We start from the raw sequence: 17,819 nt of genomic DNA, 5'->3' as shown, positions 1-17,819 counted from the left end.
TAAAGTTTTCCTTCGTGAGTTTATACGTTTTTGTATGGATCCATGTTTTAATATCTCTGGGATTTAGGCTTAGACTTGGAATTGCTGGGACAAATGGTAACTCTTTAACCTTTTGAAGTGTAGGCTGTTTTCCAAAGTGGCTGCACCATTTTGTATTGCCAATGTTGTATGAGGCTTTCCAGTTTCTGTCCTTGTTTTGAAAGATGTTTTCAGTGGGTATAGAATTCTGGGTTCAGTTTCTTTCTTTCAGTACCTTAAAGGTGGTGTTCCATTGTTTCCTGGGTTTCATTATTTCAGATGAGTAATCTGCTGCCATCTCCCACCCCCTTTTTTCCTTGTCTATAAAGTTTGTCTTAGTTGCTTCTAAGATTTCTCTTTATCCCTGGCTTTTAGAAGTTTATGATGGTCCTTGGTGTTGTTTTCTACATGTTTCTTGTGCTTAGGGTTTGTTGAGCATCACTGCTTTCTACTTAAAGCCTGTAGGCCGTAGGGAAATAAATAAGGAACATTTTTATAAAATGAACTAATGTTCAATCCACATTCATAATGACTATAGTTGCCCCTGGAACAAAAGAGCTAGAATTCTTTGAATTGCCCCATGTACTGTTTTTCCTCCATGGAAAAATTGCTTTAGAATGGACCTTAGAGATCATTTTATCCAGTCATTACATCCAGGAATCCAGTGAGCTTAAGTGACTGGCCCATGTCACGAAACATGTTAGTAGTAGTAGAACCTGGACTAGACTTCTGGACTATTTTTGTCCTCTTTTGCCAAGTCGTATCACCTTTCTGACAGACCAAGCATTAGGAAGATGATAAGAGGCATTCCTCTGTAATCTGCAGTATGAGTGTTATTATGCCTTAGATTTTACGGTTTCTTTATATTGAAGATTCAGAACTGTGGTAGGCATGTGTGTATTTCATAACAAAATAAGAACTGTTTCTTCTCAATTTCCAGCTCTCATTTTTCTCTGTAGAAAGCACGTCCATGAAATACTACCCGTTACAGTCTGAACTATCTTAGACTTCCAATACTTGGGTGTTGTCATAGGAAGTCCTGTGATTTGGTTTGTATGATGGAAATTTGATACGAGGGGATTCAGGGTGTCAATTAGCTTTCTCTTGATTTGTCTGTGCACCTAATGTCTCCCAGTGGGAGAGATGTATGAATGTGCATGGTGATTTGTTGTTGTTGTTGTTGCCATCATATGCATAACACTCCCTAAAATTTCCTTTGTTTTTAACTCCTTTCCATTAATTATTCTTCTCTGATGATTTTCTTCATAGATGATTGTGGAGCTCCTGTAGTACTTTGACAGAGGTGGAATGCTTTACATGCTTTTATCCTTTTTGAAGTTTATGAGATTAGCCTTCAATACCTGCACTGGAAATCCTAGATTGTCTCGTCATATGGATCATCTGGTTGTCTTGGAGTTGAGGTTTGATCAGTACGGTTATATGAGGCTTTCAGAAGTACATTTAGAAGTACATGATGAGAGGATTTGTTAGAGAAGTTTGAAAAACTGAAATGTTAAATATTTTAAAGAAAATACTTAAGAAAAGTATGATTTTTTAAAAGGTTAGATGTACTGGGGTATTCATATACAGTCAGATTAATCCTTCTTGGTGTACAGGTCGTGAATGTTTATGAACTTATTAACCCTGTAATTACAAGCAGTAATAATATTTGCATTATCCCCAAGAGAACCATTTCGTCTTCATCCTCAACATTGTAGAATTCCCTGTTTGTGCATCCTTAGTATTTGACATTTCTGGTTCTTTGTCCTTCTGTAATACCAATATAATATATTTTAGTGGTCTATCTTTGTAGTCTTAATTTGCATTGCCTTAATGACTAACAATGAGTCCCTTTTAATGAGTGGTTTTTTGAAAAAAGATTTTATTTAACAGAGATCACAAGTAGCCAGAGGCAGGCAGAGACAGAGAGGGGAAACATTCTCCTCACTGAGTGGAGATCCCTATGTGGGGCTCGATCCCAGAACCCTAGGATCATGACCTGAGCCAAAGGCAGAGGCTTTAACCCACTGAGCCACCAAGGCGCCCCTTGCTTTTTATGTTTTATCCAAGGAATTTTTGCATAGACATGGTCCTAAAGATTTTCCTTTATGTTTTCTCAGAAGTTTTATAATAACTTTGAAGTTTTACAATTAGGTATTTAATCCATTGTTATATATGGATAAGAGTATGGATTGAGGTTCTTAATTTTTATGTATGGACATCCCACCTTTTTCTGTACCATTTATTGAAGATTCCCTTTTTTCTAATGAGTTAAATTGGTGTCTTTGTTCAAAATCAAATGATCCTATGTATTCTTGTATATGTATCTGAACTTTGTGTTTCTGCCAAGACCACATCATCGTTAATTACTATTAGTAGTCATCATAAATCATGAAATCCAATAACATCAGTCCCTCAGCTGGGTACTACTTTTTCAGAATTTTTAAAAATTACTTCCTTACTTATTTAGAGTATATGAGGTCTTCTTTTTCCATCTTCATTTCTGTGAAATTAGGTGAGATTGTGACTGGACTGCATTGACTCTGTAGCTAGCACTGTCCAGTAGCAATAAGAACTTCTTGTAATGAGGGTAATGTTTCCCATCTAAACTGTCCAGTATGGCAGTGATGGACAACATGTGACTTGAGCACTTGAAAAGTGATTAGTGAAATTGAAACAGGGGCGCCTGGGTGGCTCAGTGGGTTAAGCCACTGCCTTCGGCTCAGGTCATGATCTCAGGGTCCTGGGTTCGAGCCAGGCATCGAGATCTCTGCTCAGCAGGGAGCCTGCTTCCTCCTCTCTCTCCGCCTGCCTCTCTGCCTGCTTGTTATCTCTCTCTGTCAAATAAATAAATAAAATCATTAAAAAAATTGAGGAAATGAATTCTAAATTTTATGTGATTTTAACTAAATGCAAATGTAAATAGCCATGTTACTAGCAACTGCTGTGTTGTGTACCATAACTGCATGTCATTTTGAGGAAAATTGATTTTAACATTAATAAGGTTTCTCACCTACAAGCATGATAAATCTCTTACTCAGTTAAGACTTTGATTCTCTCATCAGTGTTTTGTATATTGTAGCATACAGATCTCCTACATATCTTGTTATATTTATCCCTGAATAGTTAATGTGTTCTTTATGCTATTGTTATGTTGTACTTTATATTTTATTTCCAGTTGTTGTAATAAGTCAATAATATTGTATTTATTTTAGTATTTTCATGTTTCATATATGAAAGAACTTTGCACTCAGGGTATGAACTCAATTCTTTATTACTTGTTACCCTCTTTATGTATTGCTGGATTCAATTTTCTAATTTCTTTTTTTTTTCTTTTCTTTTTTTTATTTTTATTTTTTTTCAATTTATTTATTTTCAGAAAAACATTATTCATTATTTTTTCACCACACCCAGTGCTGCATGCAAGCCGTGCCCTCTATAATACCCACCACCTGGTACCCCAACCTCCCACCCCCCCGCCACTTCAAACCCCTCAGATTGTTTTTCAGAGTCCAAAGTCTCTCATGGTTCACCTCCCCTTCTAATTTACCCAAATTCCCTAATTTCTTAAGGAGTTTTGGTTCCATATTTTTGAGAGAGCTGGATCCTTTCTTGTGTTTTCTTTATTTTTGGTGTTCTGGTAATGCTGACTTCATAACACTGAGTTGAAAAGTGTGTTCTTTTGGGAAGGAAGAATTGGTGAAGAATTCTTTCTTAAATTATTGGTAGAAATTCACCAATGAAGTCGTCTTGGTGGGGGTATTATTTTGGTTTTGTTTTTTTAATTGTTGAAGTCTTTAAGTGCAAATCAGTTATTTTAAATATATATAGGTCTATTTAATTCACCTATTCTTATGCAACCTTTGGTAAATGGAGAAATTCTTTGAGACATCTCATCTAAGCTGTCACATACACAAATTGTAAATTTCCATTATCCTTTTTATATATATATTATAAAGATGTCTTTTTCTTGATTCCTGGTAAAATTTGCATCTTCTTTTTTCCTTTGACTTAATGTACTTTTCCATTTTTAAAACCTTTGGAAAGACAATCTTCTAAACTAATAGAAAAAAACAAATTAATACTCATTCCCTAAATTTAAGAAATGTTAACCTTTTTTTGTACATTTGATTTGGATAGTTTCGATTAAAATATTCAAACACTGAACATTTAAAAAAATTTTTTTTCATTTATTTATTTTCAGCATAACAGTATCATTATGTTTTCACCACACCTAGTGCTCCATGCAATCCGTGCCCTCTATAATACCCACCACCTGGTACCGTGACCTCCACTGCACCCCCGCCACTTCAAACCCATCAGATTGTTTTTCAGAGTCCATAGTCTCTCATGATTCACTTCCTCTTCCAATTTACCCCAACCCCCTTCTCTCTAACTCCCCATGTCCTCCATGCTTTTTGTTATCCTCCACAAATAAGTGAAACAATATGATAATTGACTCCCTTTGCTTGACTTATTTCACTCAGCATAATCTCTTCCAGTCCCATCCATGTTGCTACAATAGTTGGGTATTCGTCCTTTCTGATAGAGGCATAATACTCCATAGTGTATAAGGACTACATCTTCCTTATCCATTCATCCGTTGAAGGGCATCTTGGTTCTTTCCACAGTCAAATACTGAACATTTTGCAGGAATTGAAACAGTGAGCACGTCTACTTTTTCTCCCTCAGTGCCTTTCCGAACAACTGTGACTGAAGATCTGTATCATTCCTTTGTATATTTCTTTATTTTTTGGTACATGTTTGTATGAATTCATCATCTGTGTAAACCTTTTTTCTAGTTTGGAAAATCTTTCTAAATGGTGTACTTTATGTATTTTTTTGCACCTTGGGTTTTTTGCTTTTGTTGTTGTTGTTGTTTGACTAAGCATTGTGTGATATACAACCATGTTGATACTGGATCTAACAGGCATCAACAGAATTCCAATTTTCTTGTAGAATACCAACAGTTTGGGGTTATCAGGTTTCAGGTCTAGAAAAGAGAGTGGAAAATGGGAGGGTTGTAAATGGTATTTGAATCTTTTACTGTACATTTTCCTTATCCAGAAGTGTAAACTTCTTTTCGTATGTTAGCTGTTTGAAATTCTTCTGTTTGTTAACTGTGTTGGAATGTTAAGAAAGTATAATCTTCTGGACATTGTTCCCAGAGTTATAATTTGAACTTTGGTGTTTATTTCTTTTGGTGCCTTTATACACCTTCTTAGGTTTTCTGTCCTTTGTCATGTTACCTGTAATTTCAGGGTGCAAAAGGACCAGAGTATGTGCCCATCTTGATTTTCTTTCTTTTATAAGTTTCAGGTAATGTAAGGATGTTACAGTTTTCAGATGGCTCCTTAACGTTGCTTTTTACTTTGAAATGGGAAGGAAAGCTTCTCTACCTTTACTCTCCGCCTTCCTTATTCTGGCAGCTGTCCATTACATGTAAAGACTTGCTGGGTGCCATCAGTAGGTCACCAGGTGGAAAGGGGATAGCTTTTGCATGCTTTATGTGGAGTTAAGAGACAAATCGGGCTACCAAAAGATTTCCACTAACCAGATATCCTATCAGATGGGAGTTGAAGGTGTCAAGGTGCTAAGAACCTAGGTTGGTGATTTGAACTGACTTGGTAAACTTGGAATTAATAACGGAGTGTATGCCTTTTTTTATGTCCTACAATCTCGAAGGCATGGCTTCATCTGTACCATACCTTCCTGATTGAAGAGACTGTTCGAGGGTTTTTGGTTAAAATTTTAAATCCACCTCTAGAGATTGTTTTTTGCAGCTCGATGCAGAAGTTTTCGGTGCTGAATTTCTTTCCTGTGTTTGTTCTCTGGTGTTTAAGATCAGTAGCTAATGATTGATTGAAATCACTTTTCTTTGGTCTGCTGTGAAGAAGGTTTATACCCTATAAAAAAGATTCATATATTTCAAGACTTAAAACGTGATGCAGCCTCAGAATATGAGAACTACTGGTATTCTGTAGAGGTAGCAGTGCAAATATGCTATGTTGAAATTTTTTTAACTTAAAAAATATTTTATCTTGAAATACTTGTAGATTTATATGCAGTTGTAAGAAATACTAGAGACATGTCACATCTCCTATAACCTTTATCCTGTTTTTCCCGTTGATAATGTCTTGAATGACTGTAGGAACAGTTACACATCCAGAAATTTGACACTGACACAATCCAGACTTTATTTAAATTCTCAAGTTTTACTTAGACTTATCTGTGACATTGTCAGGTAGAGGAAATGAGAAAGAAAGAGAGTGTGTGTGTGCGTAATTAGTTGCAGGTAATGTTACCATACATGTAGTTTGTAATGCCACCATCACAGTAAAGATACAGAGTAAGTCCATCACAAGAATCCCAACAGTCCCGTCCTCTGCTCCCAGCCTCTTCGGCAACCACTCATCTGGTCTCTCTCCAGTGATTTTGTCATTTCAATTAGGTTTTGTAAATGGAATCATATATATGTTACCCATTAAGAGTAGATTTTTTTCACTTAATCATATTTATTTAAGGTGAATTCAAATTGTGTGTTTTAGTAGTTTATCCCTTTTTACTCTTAAGTTGGTATTCCATGCTGTGGACATACTGTGGCTATAATATCCACCCATTGTAGGGTATTTGAGTTGTTTTCAGTTTTGGGCTATGATCAGATAAAGCTGCTAGAATCACTTATGTAAAGGTTTTGGTGTGAAAATAGGTTTTTCTTTCTTTAGAATAAATGCCCAAGTGTACACTTACTGAGCAATGTATTGACTGTGTTTTGGCTTTTTTTTTTTTTGACCATGTAGTTAAGAATGAAATATCTGCTGTTAGACATTGCTAAACAATACGCCTTAAATGGAAAACTGTCATCTTAAGTTCCTTTTAATTCTATTACAGTTGGTGTTTGAAAATACAATCTTTTCCCTATGGTAACTGTGAGAATATGTTGAAAACTAAATTAGAGTCTACTAAAAATTTTGGAGGGTTGGGTTTTCACTTATAACTGCATTTTTAAATATTATAATACACAATTCACCTGTCAAACAATTTAGAGAGTTTATACATGTGTCCATTAAACAGATATTTGAGGAGAGAGGGAGAGAGAAACCTGAAGCAGACTCCCCCCTCAAGATGAAATCTGACGCCGGGCTGGATGCCAGGACCCTGAGATAGGGACCTGAGCTGAAACCAAGAGCTGACCGTGCATATTATTTGGTTTAAATGGTAAAGATCTTTGTTAATTCTCAAGATACCTATTGAAGTGCAAACGTCAAAATGGCTTCAGATGGCCTTAGAGATCCAGGTTCCCTCTGCTACTTCTTCTTTTCCTAAGGCTGGTTCCTCAGAGTTGGCAGAAGACCTTCACTGGTAATTTGGGCTTCAGCTCCTGGTTTAGAACACTAAAACTTTGGTTCCTTGTAGCGTACACCAGGGAGAGTTTAGGCTACCATAGCATTTTCCAGATTGTGTAGACCAGAGTTCAGGCTACTGCACCATTTTCTAGGTTGTAGCTATTACGTTTATTGGTTCCTGGTTTTCCTACTGCGACCTGCCTAAGGGATGTGGAAGGACTGGTACCTAATACAGGGCTGGGGGAAAGGCTTAGGAAGTCATTCAAGTGAGTTTTAGGAAACAATCTTGGATCTCTTTTCCCATGGACATAGAACTCGTGGTCGAGCAGAGTTGTCTGACTGGCTCTTGCCAGTGAGTTTGCTGAGGGAATAAATGGTGGCAGGTCTTCTAGGTGAGGTATGGAATGAGGTGCTGTGCTCTGTAGGGTCCTGGGAAGGGAGTTAGTCACCTGAGCAAATAAAGAGAAGAAACAGCCACTGGCGAGGTGTGGGACAATGGGGGGCTGTGTACGTGAGCACCAAGACAGATGGCTGAGTCTGCTGAGGTTTGTAACTGAGCACAAAATGTGCCTCTGTTGACCTTTGGAGGTAGCTGATTGTCCTCCTTGACCTGCTTCCTGAGAACTGGGCCAGAACCTATTGACCTCCCCTCACCTGCCTCGTTTCTTCCCTTCTAGGTCTGCAGTAAGCCTCAGCTACTGGTATGATCCTTCCATCCAGCATTTTATAAGACTGTCTAAGGAGAGGAAGGCCCCCAGAATTAACAGAGGCAAGTGACTCCTTCCCTCCCAACGTCCCCTCATCAGTCCAGAGGCCTGAGGTTTTAGGGGTTCATTCTTCAAAAGAGAGAGTTCCAGTGTTCACTCTCTCCACTGGCATATCAAAGTGCTCATTTTCCTGGTTTGGGGATCAGGGTAATGCTGACTTCATAGAAAGAGTCTGGAAGTTTTCCTTCTGCTTCAATTTTTGGAAACAGCTTCAGGAGAATAGGTGTTATTTCTTCTTTGAAGGTTTGGTAGAATTCCCCAGGGAATCCGTCAGGTCCTGGGCTCTTGTTTTTTGGGAGGTTTTTGATCACTGATTCAATCTCGTTATTAGATATCGGTCTATTCAGGTTGTCAATTTCTTCCTGGTTCAATTTTGGTAGTTTATATTTTTCCAGGAATGCATCCATTTCATCTAGGTTGCTAAGCTTATTGGCATATAACTGTTCGTAATAACTTCTGATGATTGTTTCTACTTCCTTGGCGTTAGTTGTGATCTCTCCCTTTTCATTCATAATTTTATGAATTTGGGCTTTCTCTCTTTTCTTTCGGATTAGTGTATCCAGTGGCTTATCGATCTTATTGATTCTTTCAAAAAACCAGCTTCTAGTTTGCAAATGACAGTACAGACAAAAGGTTGATATCCAGGATCTATAATGAACTCCTCAAACTCAACCCACACGAAACAGACAAACACATCAAAAAATGGGCAGAAGATATGAACAGACACTTCTCCAATCAAGACATACAAATGGCTATCAGACACATGAAAAAATGCTCATCATCATTAGCCCTCAGGGAGATTCAAATTAAAACCACATTGAGATATCACCTTACACCAGTTAGAATGGCCAAAATTAACAAAACAGGAAACAACATGTGTTGGAGAGGATGTGGAGAAAGGGGAACCCTCTTCCACTGTTGGTGGGAATGCACGTTGGTGCAGCCTCTTTGGAGAACAGTGTGGAGATTCCTCAAGAAATTAAAAATAGAGCTTCCCTACGACCCTGCAATTGCACTCCTGGGTATTTACCCCAAAGATACAGATGTCGTGAAAAGAAGGGCCATCTGTACCCCAATGTTTATAGCAGCAATGGCCACAGTCGCCAAACTATGGAAAGAACCAAGATGCCCTTCAACGGATGAATGGATAAGGAAGATGTGGTCCATATACACTATGGAGTATTATGCCTCCATCAGAAAGGATGAATACCCAACTTTTGTAGCAACATGGACGGGACTGGAAGAGATTATGCTGAGTGAAATCACTCAAGCTGAGAAAGTCAATTATCATATGGTTTCACTTATTTGTAGAGCATAACAAATAGCATGGAGGACAAGGGGCGTTAGAGAGGAGTAGGGAATTTGGGTAAATTGGAAGGGGAGATGAACCATGAGAGACTATGGACTCTGAAAAACAGTCTGAGGGGTTTGAAGTGGCGGGGGGTGGGAGGTTGGGGTACCAGGTGGTGGGTATTATAGAGGGCACGGCTTGCATGGAGCACTGGGTGTGGTGAAAAAAATAATGAATACTGGATTTTTCAATTTTTTTGAGCAAGGCTTGGATGGCTATATATTTTCCCCGTAGTACTGCCTTTGCTGTATCCCATAGGTTTTGGACCGAAGTGTCTTCATTCTCATTGGTTTCCATGAATTGTTTCAGTTCTTCTTTGATCTCCTGGTTGATCCAAGCATTCTTAACCAAGGTGGTCTTTAGCTTCCAGGTGTTTGAGTTCCTTCGGAACTTGTCCTTGTGATTGAGCTCCAGTTTCAAAACATTGTGATCTGAGACTATGCAGGGAATCATCTCAGTCTTTTGGTATCGGTTGAGTCCTGATTTGTGACCCAGTATGTGGTCTATTCTGGAGAAGGTTCCGTGTGCACCTGAGAAGAATGAGTATTCTATTGTTTTAGGGTGGAATGTTCTGTATATATCTATGAGGTCCATCTCGTCCAATTTGTCATTCAATGCTCTTGTTTCTTTATTGATTTTCTGCTTCGATGATCTATCTAATTCTGAAAGAGGCGTGTTAAGATCTCCTACAATTAGTGTATTCATATCAATATGATTCTTTATCTTGATTAATAGTTTTCTTAAGTAATTGGCTGCTCCCATATTGGGAGCATAGATATTTACAATTGTTAGATCATCTTGGTGGATAGTCCCTTTAAGGATTATGTAGTGTCCTTCTGTATCTCTGACTACAGTCTTTAGTTTGAAGTCTAATTTATCTGATATGAGAATCGCTACCCCAGCCTTCTTTTGAGTCCCATTGGCATGAAAGATGCTTCTCCACCAAAAAAGGGGTCATTTAATAACTGCAGAAGTATTTGCCAAAGTGAAAACAGTGGTGACTTCTTTTTCTTTTTTTAAGATTTTCTTTTTTTTTTTGACAGAAATTGGAGGTACATAAGCAGGGTGGGGAGCAGAGGGAGATAGAGAAGTAAGTTCCCCACTGAACAGGGGAACCTGTGACCTGATCCTAGGATCCCGGGATCTTGACCAGAGCCAAAGGCAGACGGCTAACAGACTGATCCACCCAGATACCAGAACAGTGGTGACTTTGTTAGGACAGTCGACACTGCTGGGCTTGGAGGCTGTGGTCAAAGGATTCTTCCAATAATGTCTGTCATGCTTTAAGTTTTCCACAAGGGTCAGGTGTCTTCGCATATATGATCTAGGGAACACATCAACTTGTTTTAGTCTTCCAAATTTATCAAATACACGAGTACACACTCCTTATATGGGAAACAAGCTGAATAACAGGAAGGTACAAGATGAATACAAGGTTAAAAAAAAAAAAGGCAAGTTTGCTTTTCCCAGGTAAGTCTCATATCTGTTAGCTTATTTTTTATTTTCTATTTTTTCAAATTAATTTCCTTTTCTGTTGTCTGCAAAAGCACTCTATGGGTAACCTGAGTCCTCTTGGGCCTTATGTATATTCACCTAGTTAGGAGTATTGTATTCTCTGAATTGTTTTATTTTTTTCCTTCCAAATCACTCTGCCTTGGAGACCATTTGAAATGGGAATGAATCCCTTCTTATTCTTTAAAAGAAAATCCAGCAGCTTATGGTTCTACTTTAAATTAGGCAACTAGCTCCCCTCGATTAGCCTTTAAGCTGTCTTTACCTGGAATGTCCATGGTCAATTCCTTTGTTCATTTCTTCAAAAGCCCCTTCAAATCTTCCTTTGCCCTTCAAGGCGAATTGTTCCATTGCACCTTGGAAAGGATCCATTCAGATTTCTTAAGGACCTCATTCCATTAATTTTCCATTCTGCTCTCTCTTCAGCTGTCAAATATGGTCATTCCTTCCCTGCTTTCCTGTTGTCAGTGCTATGATTCAACCACTGCTGTCTTAGACTGGTGCAGTAGACTCCCTAACAATCTTGCTGGTTCCACTATTAGCCTCCCTTGAATCCATTCTGAACTCTGCTGTCAGGATGAACTGAGATGAGAATGTGATGTTACTTCCCTGCTGTAATTACTGGAGGGTTTCCCCCCTGCCTAGAGTTTGACCTTTAAGAGACCATCCAAGCCCTTGCCTTTGTGGCCTTCCTTCCTCTTCATCGTTCACATAAAGGCTACCCTTTAGCTCCAGGTGAATTCTTGCCAGCCCCAAATAGATTATTATCCAAATAACTTGAAGTCCATGAGCCTCCTCATAGGGCCTTGACAAAGGTATAAGTGAGAAAGGTTTCATCCTTCTCTTCTTCACCCATTGGCGAAGGGAGGGATTCCAACCCTAAAGCTATGCAATGTCCGGAAGCTACACAGCTGAGATCCAACGAAATTTGTTACCCACCTATCCTCATGGCCCAGGGAAGGAGGACACACACATCATGCAGGGCCATGTGGGACGTTGCACCTGGGAACAGAATAGACAAAGACTCTGGGTGCAGACCATGTAGTAAGAGGAGAGCGAAGGTGAGCCCTACTTCCTGCAGGAGGGAATGACTGGCTTGCTTGATCATTCCACAGGCTGTCAGGGAACTGGAGCTTACTACTTGGGGAGAAACTGTGCCTGGTGCCTGTGCTTAGGAGGCCTTGTTGGCCAGAGGATCTGATCTGTGGGAGCAGAGTGGGAAGGGAACATGGAGTGAGGCCATTTGAGGCCATCTGAATCTTTTTTTTTTTTTAATAATTTTTTTTTGTTTCATCTTTTTTTTTTCCAATTTATTTATTTTCAGAAAAACAGTATTCCTTATTTTTTCACCACACCCAGTGCTCCATGCAAGCTGTGCCCTCTATAATACCCACCACCTGGTACCCCAACCTCCCACCCCCCCGCCACTTCAAACCCCTCAGACTGTTTTTCAGAGTCCATAGTCTCTCATGGTTCATCTCCCCTTCCAATTTACCCAAAAGCACATACCCTCCCCAATGTCCATATCCTTCCCCCCTTCTCCCAACCCCCCTCCCCCCAGCAACCCACAGTTTGTTTCGTGAGATTAAGAGTCACTTATGGTTTGTCTCCCTCCCTATCCCATCTTGTTTCATGGATTCTTCTCCTACCCACTTAAGCCCCCATGTTGCATCACCACTCCCTCATATCAGGGAGATCATATGATAGTTGTCTTTCTCCGCTTGACTTATTTCGCTAAGCATGATATGCTCTAGTTCCATCCATGTTGTCGCAAATGGCAAGATTTCGTTTCTTTTGATGGCTGCATAGTATTCCATTGTGTATATATACCACATCTTCTTGATCCATTCATCTGTTGATGGACATCTAGGTTCTCTCCATAGTTTGGCTATTGTGGACATTGCTGCTATAAACATTCGGGTGCACGTGCCCCTTTGGATCACTACGTTTGTATCTTTAGGGTAAATTCCCAGTAGTGCAATTGCTGGGTCATAGGGCAGTTCTATTTTCAACATTTTGAGGAACCTCCATGCTGTTTTCCAGAGTGGTTGCACCAGCTTGCATTCCCACCAACAGTGTAGGAGGGTTCCCCTTTCTCCGCATCCTCGCCAGCATCTGTCATTTCCTGACTTGTTGATTTTAGCCATTCTGACTGGTGTGAGGTGATATCTCATTGTGGTTTTGATTTGTATTTCCCTGATGCCGAGTGATATGGAGCACTTTTTCATGTGTCTGTTGGCCATCTGGATGTCTTCTTGGCAGAAACGTCTGTTCATGTCCTCAGCCCATTTCTTGATTGGATTATTTGTTCTTTGGGTGTTGAGTTTGTTAAGTTCTTTATAGATTTTGGACACTAGTCCTTTATCTGATATGTCGTTTGCAAATATCTTCTCCCATTCTGTCAGTTGTCTTTTGGTTTTGTTAACTGTTTCCTTTGCTGTGCAAAAGCTTTTGATTTTGATGAAATCCAAAAGTTCATTTTTGCCCTTGCTTCCCTTGCCTTTGGCGATGTTCCTAGGAAGATGTTGCTGCGGCTGAGGTCGAAGAGGTTGCTGCCTGTGTTCTCCTCAAGGATTTTGATGGATTCCTTTCTCACATTGAGGTCCTTAATCCATTTTGAATCTATTTTTGTGTGTGGTGTAAGGAAATGGTCCAATTTCATTTTTCTGCACGTGGCTGTCCAATTTTCCCAACACCATTTATTGAAGAGGCTGTCTTTTTTCCATTGGAGAGGCCATCTGAATCTTAATCAAACTCGGGTTTTATCACAGTGGACTCTGATAGTTGCACATCCATTTCATCTGAGACCCTTAAGGCATAGGAAAGGTGCTTCTCTAGGACGTGAAGCGATCATGTGAGCAGGACGGAGACGTGGTCATCAAAACCAAAATGTAATATCTTCCACTGATGTTCACGCAGTTGATCCCAAGGAAATCCCTGGGTGGCCAAGGGGTAGAAGGAAGAGCTGATGTCCTCCAGCACCATGGAATCTGGCAATGCACTGTGGACAGAAGCCGCCACCTCCACCTACAGGTAGGATAAGCAGACTTTGGCTTCAGCCTGTAGCAAGTAGGCCTTGGTTACTCTATTAAGCTGGTGGGGGTGCCATGACCCAGAGAACAATAGACAGCTGGATAGGAAGGTTCAGAGCCTGTGAGAGACTCTATTTCCAGGAGATCCCCGTGCATGGCCAGCAACTGCTGCTTTTGTAGTCTATAACCCAGGGCCAAGGAGGGCCGTTTCGTGCATCGGGATCCCATGGAAAATTGACAGGTAGCATGGGTGGTTCAGGGACTCCAGGAAGGGGAGAAGAGGTTGCTAAAGCCTTCTCTCCTGGGAACTAACAGGTGAATTTTTTAAAAAATGATTTTATTTATGTAGTTAAGACAGAGCTCTGGCTAGAAGAGGGGGTGGAAGGGAGAAGGAGAAGCAGTCTCCCCACCGAGCAGGGAACCCCCCTACCAGGCTTGATGTCAGGATCCTGAGATCAGGACCTGAAACAAAGGCAGGCAGATGCTTCACCAACTGAGCCCCCCCATCACTCTCAACAGGTCATTTTTACTTGCACAAATCCTAAAGCCTTTTGTTGAGGGGAGACCCTCCTGCCTCATTGTGGGCTCATTGACAAGTAACAGCCTAAATGGGCTTCTGTAAAATTTATAAACAAGGAATATGTTGCCCCAGAACCCAAAAAGTACTGAAAGATGTTGGAATTCTGTGATCTTTTTTTTTTAAGATTTAATTTGTTAGTTGATAGAACACGAGAGAGAGAGAGAACGAGAGAAGAGTCAAGGGGCTGACAGGGGCAGAGGGAAAGGGAGAAGCAGGCTTCATGATAATCAGGGAGCCTGATGCAGAGCTTGTTGCAGGACCCTGAGATCAAGACCTGAGATGAAGGCAGACACTTAACTGACAGAGCCACACAGGAACCCCCACATTTGTAGGTCCTTAACAATTTGCCAAATAAATTTCCTCACAGTAGGATGTCTTAAATGTGATGTCACACCTGTGTTCCTGGAGAAAGAGGGGTGTAGTAAGTTCCTGCCCACAGAGGTTGCCTGTGGTAGCAGAGCGGTTTGGATGCCCTGTGTATAACAAGGTAAATCATGTCTCCTTCAAGGTTGAGGCACACGTGCCTGAGAGGATGTTGAAATAGGCACTGAACAGAACATATTGGCCAAATCTATCATAGCGAAGTATTCACCATCTTTAAATTGTTTGGGCTCCCTCATTTTTTTTTAATTTAAAAAATTATTTATTTATTTTGGCAGAGAGAGATCACAAGTAGGCAGAGAGGCAGGCAGAGAAACAAGGGGAAGCAGGCTCCCCCCTGAGCAGAGAGCCCAATGTGGGGCCCTATTCCAGGACCCTGAGACCATGACCTGAGTTGAAGGCAGAGGCTTTAACCCACTTAGACACTCAGGTACCTGAGACCATGACCTGAGTTGAAGGCAGATGCTTTCACCCACTTAGACACTCAGGTGCCCCATCCCTCACGGTTTTTTAAATGACTTTATTTTTTATTTTAAAGAGAGAGTAAGAGTGAGAGAGATAGCAAATGAGCAGGGGTAGGGGGTGGTGGTCGGGAGGGAAGGGCAGAGGCAGAGAAAATCCCAAGTGGACACCACCCTGAGCACGTAGCTGGACATGGGACCCAATTCTATGACTCTGAGATCATGACCTAAGCCAAACGCTTAACCCATTGAGCCCCCAGGTGTCTCAGATGTTTTAAGGGGACAGGGGTTTGTTTTAAACAGGTATGGTAAGACAGGCAGATACACAAGTAACTCTCACAACTGAAGAAGTGTTTTTGGACTCACAGATCCCAAGAAAGGTGATCCTGAGAGCCATGGAGGGCCGCCCAAGGAAGCACCAGGCTTCGTAAGGAGAAAGAGGGAGTGAAGGGACCATAGGGGGAAGACCCTTTATCATGGATTCCGTGGGAAGGGGCAGGTGAGTCCGGGTAAGCACATTTAAGACTGCCTAGTTTGTGTCATCTCAGTGGGTTCTGGGACACAGTGGTGTCTGGAGTAGTCTGTCCTTGCCCCTGGGGTGATCAGGGCAGGGCATAGTGGCCCAGAAGAAACTTGTAAGAAACTTGGAAGAGTTTATTACAAGAGTTGGTTGGGGGTAAATGCTCTGAATTGGTTGCTTTACATGTGAAAGGTTTGCTGGCAGGCAAGCTGCTGACCATCTCTAGGAATTCAGTAAGCCTTCCAAGGACAGTCCCTCCAAAGTCAGCAAGGCCTGAGATGTCAAAGCATTAAATACAGCGGGTAGAAAATATAGTTATTATATTTGCTATAAATAGAATTTGAGCCCTCATAATAAGTTCATTAAAGTTAGCCAACCGGTGCCTCTTAGCAACATTAGAGTTCATTCAGAACCTATGTTGTAGAGGCACAAAAGACAGTCGGCCTCCTTTTATTTTTGCCAATTAATTTATTTTAGTAAATTTTGGCTTTCCTTTTTTTCAAAGGTTTTATTTATTTATTGGAGGTAGAGAGAGAGCGAGAGAGAGAGAGAGAGCAAGCACGTGTGATAGAGCAGGCCCCAGGGGAATTAGCAGGGAGAGGTAGAGGGAGAAGCAGACTGACTCCTTGCCCAGCAGGGAGCTTGATATGTGGGTGTATCCCAGGATCATGGAATCAAGACTGAAGCTGAAGTCATTGACTAGCCATGTGAGCCACCCAGGTGCCCTATAAATTTTGGATTTACAGTTGGGTCAAATTTTGAACCTATGTTGAATTAGTCGGGGCAGGTGGGGGGAGGGTTCTGCCTGTATTCAGATTTCTCTCTTCCACTCCTCCTATGCTTGGGTTTGTTTCTTCCTGGAGAAGAAACCCCTGTGGGATGGGGGAGTGCCTCTTTACCCTGCTCCTCTTTGTCGTTTTTTTTTTTTTTTTTTCCAGAGTGTCTCAAATCAGCATCATCAGCCTTGGAGCTTCTGTTGTGGCAATGCTTGTATGGTTTCAAGTCTCCTGATGTAAGTCAAGGTGGGAATTGATCCCCTCACTGTGCCACAGGGGTTCCCTGGATGTTTCCCCCACAACCCTGAGGATCAGGATCTTGTGCCAAACAGGTTTAGGCAATGGTGTTCTGAGGAAGGCACAAGAACCACAGCCTAGTTGTTGATGAAGCAAAACCATCTTCTGCTACAGCCCTACCTTCTCTCAGTATAGACTGTTTCCCTTTCCCCCTTTTCCTGCTAAACAGATTCCCTCAGGATAGATTTTCGTTTCTAACCACATAATGTCATGAGATTTTGTTTCTGTCCCCATCTAATCACACATGGTGCACATGTTTGGGATGTTTATGGGGAAGGGAGCTAGATAGGTCAGCCCATAGATGGCTGTCCTCTTCTTGTGGGAATGCCAGTCCATCTCCCCAGTGTTGGAGTCCACAGCCAGGAAAACCATTCTGTCCATGGACAGAGTCTTAGCTTCATGCCCCCGGATCACAAGATGGGTCTATCGATGTGCTGGGGAGCAACAACACTACGAGAAAGGCAAGTGTGCTGGTGAGGTGTTTGGCACTGGGAGAGAAGTGGAACACCAAATGCCCACCCTCCACTTTTCTGTTATTGATCAGCTTGTGGGTCCTGGGCTGCCATGGATGTCTACCTGAAAACCTTGAGGGCTCAGGAAGGCACATGGTAACAGGGAGAGGAGTGGCAGTTCAGAGTCGGGCAAGGCCACCCTCATTGACTGAAACACAGTGACTCGGGAGGCAGCCAGGGAGCCATTCTTACATTTCCCTGGGGTCGGGGCCTCCCTCCTTTGCATCCACAACACACAGATTCAGCCCCAGGACTGTGCATGGGGT

Source organism: Neovison vison, chromosome 13 (genome assembly GCF_020171115.1).
Source record: "Neovison vison isolate M4711 chromosome 13, ASM_NN_V1, whole genome shotgun sequence".
Classification (NCBI taxonomy): domain Eukaryota; kingdom Metazoa; phylum Chordata; class Mammalia; order Carnivora; family Mustelidae; genus Neogale; species Neogale vison.
Note: the sequence above shows the minus strand (reverse complement) of the source record.